This window comes from Poecilia latipinna, unplaced genomic scaffold (assembly GCF_001443285.1).
Source record: "Poecilia latipinna isolate Pla-1442-1.1 unplaced genomic scaffold, P_latipinna-1.0 Scaffold2512, whole genome shotgun sequence".
NCBI classification, from domain to species: domain Eukaryota; kingdom Metazoa; phylum Chordata; class Actinopteri; order Cyprinodontiformes; family Poeciliidae; genus Poecilia; species Poecilia latipinna.
The window spans coordinates 70806-77719 of NW_015115128.1; the positions used below are offsets into that span (position 1 = coordinate 70806).

Consider the following 6914-nt stretch of genomic DNA (forward strand, 5'->3'; position numbering starts at 1 on the left):
AATTTTACCAAAGGTTTGTGTGAAAAGAGGGCTTAAGAAAAAAAAAAACCAAAAAAAAAAAAAAAAAAAAGACCAAAAGGGCACTTGGGGGTAAGGAGCAAAAGGGGCAGGTGCTCAAGCTCAACCACTAGCTCATTTCATAGCAGTGTGCTAACTATTGTTGCACAGCATGATGCTAAAATGCATGAGTTTCCTAAGCTAAAGTTTGATCATGGTGGAGAGATGTTAAACTTCTGCTGCTGCATTAGTTACACGTCTACCTGCAGCCCACAACCCCAAACGGATCTCAGAGCAGGTAAACTGATTTTGCTTTCTAAACTCATTTAACATTTCCAACAATCTGACGGCTGCTTACAGCTCAGATGTCCCATGCTGCAGTACCAAAGAGTGTTAGGCTTATTTATTTAATTATTTCCCATTTGGATAGAATCAGACATACTGTAAATCTCTTCTTAACATCCATTCTATACTTTCCATTTCAGATGCCTGGAAGTGAAACATGTAACTGAAACTCCTTGTTTGATGAGAAGAAAAACAAATTTGTTGATCAGTTTTAAAACTAAAGAACTCTGCAGGAAGAGGGAACTAAAATAGATCTAAAATGTATTCTCAAGAGATTATGTTACGTTCAGTCAAAGCAGTATTTTTGTTGTTGTTGTTTTTCTAAAAGGACAAAAAAGCTTCCAACATTATATCAAACGAGAAAGCTTTGTAAAATAGAACTCGAGAGTAAAGAAATAGAAAATTGTGTTTTACCTTTGCAGACCTGGCTCCCTGTAAGATTACTACTGTACACCTCCATCATCACACTGGTTAAATCATAAGAGCACATAGATCTCTGAACCTGCAGTATCGCTTCCATTATCACTATCACTTCCTTTGCAAGAGCATAAAAAGGTTCCACAACCTGCTAAAACTCTGGCATGAAAAGGAAATACAGAAACATATGCTTACCAGTCAGAACACTGGCTGTATTGTAGGATATGTCCTAATGCAAATGGATCCTTATGTGGTTTGAAGGCACTGCACTGAGCCACAATAAAGTATCAGACCTGAGCACAGCGCCGGCCGTGACGATATGCTGAGCTTTTAAATGTGTCTCAGTGCAAACCGACGTATTGTAAAGGTTTTACTTGGTTGCGCTCCATGTTGACACGGTTGCTTCACATTACTTCTGTACACACACCAGTGGCACGTCCATGCTAACAATGCTAACTCTAAGTGGTTTCCTGCTATCAGGTCAGGTTTCTCATGACTTTTCCTTTGAGATTTGATGTTGAGAGTTGTCTTTCTGCATTGGCGTGCAGAAAGACAACTTTAGGCAAGGCGAAACAGCAACCATATGAAAAATTCACAACAGCTATGACTGGGTCACACTTTAGCATGGCAGACGCACACTAAACTTTAACTTCTGATGGAAATCAAAACCTCAGAGGTTAAAGTGACATTCTCTGTGTCAATTAAACATCCTACAGTGGATGGATGTTTATAGGTGGGCCGGTAGGAACTGATACATGTATGGTTTAATTTGTTCTCTTCATTCTGTTCCTAAAAAGATGTACTGTAATATCATCATTTTCAAATATTTGAATAGTATTTATAATCATACAAATCCAACAAAAGTAATACAAGGTATCTGATATGAGCCTATGAGTTTCATATACAGCACAAAAAATCAACAAAAACGATAACATAATCCAAAAGAATGCATTCAAATAGAAAATGTATTTATATATCTGTAAAAATGATGTAACATTTTGATTATTGCAGTAAATGTTATCTATAGCATTGGGTTGTTATTTTGAGAGATGAAGTAAAGTAAAAACTGGAAAATGTATGTAACCATTGACTGCTGTCACTGGATGTTGGCAGATACCTGACTGTTAGCTGGCTGAAGGTCGTATCCTCCAGACTGGCTGGTTACAATAACAAGAGTTCAACTTCAATTACATATTCAAGCTGCAAGCAGCCTCAACTTGCCCTCACAGCTCAGTGCTGCTCCGGCCTCGTGGCGACCGCCAAGGCAACATTTCATCTTCAGGCAAATAAAATAAGATCATTTATTATTCTCCCATAGGAAAATTTGTCTAGGAAGCAGGGGCAAAAACTGCAGTACAACAATCAGCATGTCCAAAAAGGACAATAGCCATAAATAAATATATAAAAGCAAAAAATACATAAAAACACAAGTGTCAGATCGGCAGTACTTCCCCATTACCATTTCCATTCACATACAATACATCCTCTACATGCTACTCATGATCACTGTCTGGGCTTCCTGTTAGTTTGTCCAGGCCCTGCTAGTCGGCAGGCCACCTACCGGCCCACCACCTTTATCAGGTTAATGGAGAGAGGTACAAATGAATGTTTCAGCGGTTATATTTACATAAAGGAACCCTGTACTTTCCCTTTGAATTCATTAGTTATAATCCTTAGTTAAATCGTGCAAATTGCTCTTTAATGCCTTTTGCTCATACAGCATTTTATGAAAGATCATTTTTATTTTTGCAGCATCATTGTCTCTGCAGGAACCGGCAGATGAAAGTCTTGTTAAACTGTTGGAAAAGCTTGCATGAAAGACACTACAGCCTGCGATCAACAGCAGTAATACCAGTACCATCTGATAAATATTTGACTTGACTTCCTGTGGGAAGTCTATGAACTCTGCCACTGCAGCTCCACTTCCCCCTCCCACACCACCCTTCCTCCATTCACATCACCATATTTTGTCATCTGAATGACACTGAGTTTAACGTCTACTCTTAGCAACATACTTTTGTGGCCAACAGATCAGATTCACAGTAACTGAGGGCAAATCTGAACGAAGAAGACAAAATGATTAAATTGGAGTTGTTTCAGCTCTCTGCAGCTAATCCAGAATTCAGCAAGGAAAACAGAGGGCATATTTGTCCTATTTTGAAGTCTCTGCGCTGGTTACAGCATCCAACGACCTTCACAGTCATCCATTATTTCAGTCCTACACAGTTATGCGATTTGTGTTTACTGTACAAAGCATCCTGATCTATCAGGTTTTCTGAAAGAGACATTTTAATAACAAACCCAACAGTGAGTCAGTGTTCTCATATCACAGCCCTGACCTGTGGAACAACCTTCTTCTTCCTGAAGAGCAGACAGGAGCACAAACCATCAATGTTTTATAAGGGGAACTAAACACTTTTTGTTAGTTTGGGATTTAGTTGAGTTTTTGTAATTAAGATGATGTGTTTTCATTTTAACTGTATATCTGCAGTTTATTAGTCAATTTTTTTTTATCATTTCATTTTTACATATTTATGCGTTTTGCTTTAGTTCTGGGATTAATGACGTCTTACACCTTTAAGCAAATCACCAAAGAGCACAGCACAATGCTGCTTTCAGCCCAAGACACCAACCCTGGAGAAAGGAGACATTCCTTTTCCTGATGAAGTTCCATAGATCTGCTGTGAGTTATGGATTCTCTTTTGCCACAAACCAAACATTTTTGTACTCATTTCCTCTTATTTTTATGTAATGTACAGCACGGTGTTGCTCTCATTGTGCAGAAAAAGAAAAACATATTGTTGCTTAACCTTGACTTTGATGTATAATAATTATTACATCAAATATTTTATTGCTATTAATCACATTTCTCTTAATACATACAATAGTTCTAGTTGGAACCTTTGTATGTTTCTGGCAGGCCTGCAAATCTGACGCACAAACAACATCCTGTAACAGGAGTGAAGGGATGAGGAAGCTGGTTCTCTTGGCCCACTGAGTGTTCATTTTTGCTTTGAAAAACAACCTGATGTAATGCTGGAAAAGACTATTGTTGTAATCAAGCTGTGCTAAAAGGAGTTAGCCTTTCAACGAAGCTATCAAGCCTAAAATATCATCTGAATGCTAAACATGTCAGCGTCCACAGTCCACATTTCTGAAGAGGTTCCAGGGATGATCAGGGCCTCCAAGAAACACCAGAATCCTGAAAGCACTTTGCATCAATCTGATGGCTGAAAAATAACAAATTAAAAACAACAAATATTTTTGTTCTGGAGCTCATATGTCTATTTATTCAATAATTTAGGAGCAAATAGGCTTTTTGAATTGAAAATGTAGATTATTTTGTTAATAGCCTATTTTAATTTTTCATTAAAATGTGATTAATTTCAGACCCTCCAGTTAACTTGATTAAAAATGATGATTTAGTAATAATCTAATGCATGATTAGCTTTCATTTGGCAGGTTTGCTGTCAGCTGCTGTCTGTTCTTCTGTTGGAAACAAAATGTTCTGTAAAACACGTGTTCATTTTTCTGACAACGATGAGTACTTGTTATGAGGTTCTTCGAACAGCCGTTAACATTATATCAGCCAGAAGCAAATAATCTTAACATGATATTTGCCCTGAGTGAGATGATCAGATATAACCAAAGCCGAATCTACCAGTCAGGTCAGTCTGTCCTGTAATGACTTTGGTATTAGATAATAAAATAAGCACAAGCTGCAGAGCGGCAAAGCCCGGGCTGCGATCGCTCTAGCGGGGTTTACTTCCTTGTTAGGCATCCATAAAAAGTCCCAGGTCCTTCCAGCCGTACACCCAGTGGCGCAACTGCACATTATTCAGGTGGATGCGAAAACATAAATCGCCCCCCCCCCCGGGGGAAGGAACTTCAGGGTGAAGGACCGACGCTTAACACCCCCCCGAGGCGACGCTACGTGGACTGTAAAACTCGCTACATGTACCACGTTATGTGCGAGAGGTGAAGGAGCGTGAGGCGCGCTGAAGTGTATGGGAAAGCATAATCGGCGGGTCGCCCCCTCCAGACGGGGTTTTGGCGCCCCCTCTGGTGCTGCGCCCCTATGCGTTGCATACGCTGCATACCCACTTTTTGCGCCTCTGCGTACACCATCACCTTTTCACAGCATCATCACCCCGCCCGGCGCCTGGTTCACTCGACCCCAGGGGCTATGAGCCGGTGATACCGCGGCCCAGGCTCTGAAGGTTAATGACTTGATGAAGCAGTTTATCGGGACAGAGACGGAGCTGCTTACCTGTCACTCAGGCCGGACTGGCCGCTCCCCTCCTCTCCGCTGCAGGGATGCTGCCCATGCATGCAGCCTCTGCTTGCGCGGAGGCAGGGAGCCGCGGCTGTGCGTCTGCTGGGGAGAACAGGAGGGCAGGAAGCGGGGAGGCATCTGGATGTGTTCTCCGGGCTGCTCTCGCTACAGACCTGCGGATCCAGACAGAGTCGGCCAGGCTGCAGCTTCGCTTCAGCTCTGCTGCGGTCTGGGCTTTTATAAATAGACTGCTCCCTCCCCTCAGCTGCTTAGGGCTCCGCTCCTGCGTGGAAAACAGAAAGTAATTGATTGGCTCATGCATCAGAGACATTCCCATGTTGGTTTATTAAAATAATATCTGAGAATCTTTGGAATGTGATACCTCATTGTTTCCTAGCCTTCCTGTTGTCCTCGGGTCATTTTGACCCGAGGACAACATTGTAAAGATGGGTCATTTTTCTAATTATTCTTATTAGAAGATGAACCAACAGCTGGGATTCTTAGTACTGTAAAGTCAATGTCACTTGATGGTTTCATTGCTTGTGAACTTCGCATCCTAACAGTAACCTAACAAATATTCAACGAGCTTGTTGTTTTTATTTCTTACAGGTTTTTTTTGCAGTTGATTTCTTATGGGTCAAACAGAGTTTCACGATGTGACGCTGATGAATTAGCTGCATGTTGGCACCCAGAATGCAGCTTCTGTAAGTTAACATATTCTTTCCTTGCATGCATGAGGCTGCACAATATTAGAAAATCTTCTGATGCTAATATCATATTTTCTTCTTCCCTTTGCTTATAATCTGTGATTTTATCGCTCTGTGACCTTCAGCGTTTTGGGCAAGGTCATTTGTGTCCACTGTAACACTTTCTCCAACTGGCTAAAAAAAAATCACATTTGTATGTAAAAGGCAAGTTAGTAACAATACAATTCAATTCAGTTTATTTATAAAACACCAATTTATAAACATTGTCTCCAAGCAATTTATAAAAAAAGCATAATTTAAATTTAATAGAACACATTCCAACTGATCCCAGTTATCAGAGTTATTATCATTAAGTTCAGTTTATTATTCAGATTAGTTTATTATTCAAATCAGTTTAAAAAGTTTCTATCTAAGATTGCTTGGAGTCAGTCTTTCTGGACCAACAATTGTTTGTGTTGTGTCATTCACTTTACAGCAATCCCTTAAACTGAACATGCATGTAGCAACAGTGGAAAGGAAAAACTCCCCTTCAACAGGAAGAAACCTCCAACAGAACAAGAGCGTGGCTCAGTACAAGCAGCCATCTGCCACAAAGGGTTGAGGGGGTTGAGAAGACAAAGCAGAGACACAAAAAAGAAACAGATGAACTGAGAGGAGCTTGTTCATGAAAAGTAAAAAGTTAATAGCAGTAGTTGTTGGCAGCATTCTCTGAGCTGATGCTCTCCTACAGGAAGCCAAACGGAATGCCCAGACCACAGGTGCAACTTCTATTTAGGAAAAAATAGCTGAGAGAACACAAAAAGTTAAAAGCTGAAATAACAGTAAATAATGCAAGTTGAAGAGTAAGAAGGTGAGAAACAAGTGGTCAGATTGTCCTCCTGCTGCCGTCTACAGCGGCCGTTCCACTGAATGGAACAAAGTAGATTCTTGAGCCACTGGATTGATATGTTCATTATCGTGTTGGGAAGACATTTAACAGGAGGAGGACTGAGATTTTCAGTAAATAAGGCTTTATTCTTACATCTCTCTTCAAAATTGTCGATACTCCTCCAAACCGTCCTGTCAGTCAGACTGCAGATGTGATGCCAGGATGTAACACAGCTGGTCTCAAAGCTTTAAAGTCAGTGGTTCTTAACCTTTTTTGAGGTACCAAACCCACCAGTTTCATATGC

At 40.5% G+C, this 6914-nt stretch overlaps 1 protein-coding gene across 2 annotated transcripts in view; it reads right to left on the minus strand.

Annotated features, from left to right (window-relative positions):
• rell2 (RELT like 2) overlaps positions 1 to 5259 on the minus strand; it is a 39555-nt gene extending 34296 nt beyond the window's left edge. Inside the window, exon 1 of one of the 2 annotated variants that reach the window (XM_015019955.1) lies at positions 5030 to 5251. The gene's annotated coding sequence lies outside the window, so the exon portion shown is untranslated. Of the gene's footprint in view, positions 1 to 5029 lie in introns of both variants that reach the window. The other variant, XM_015019959.1, reaches the window with a different exon arrangement.
• Positions 5260 to 6914: the final 1655 nt, after the last annotated feature.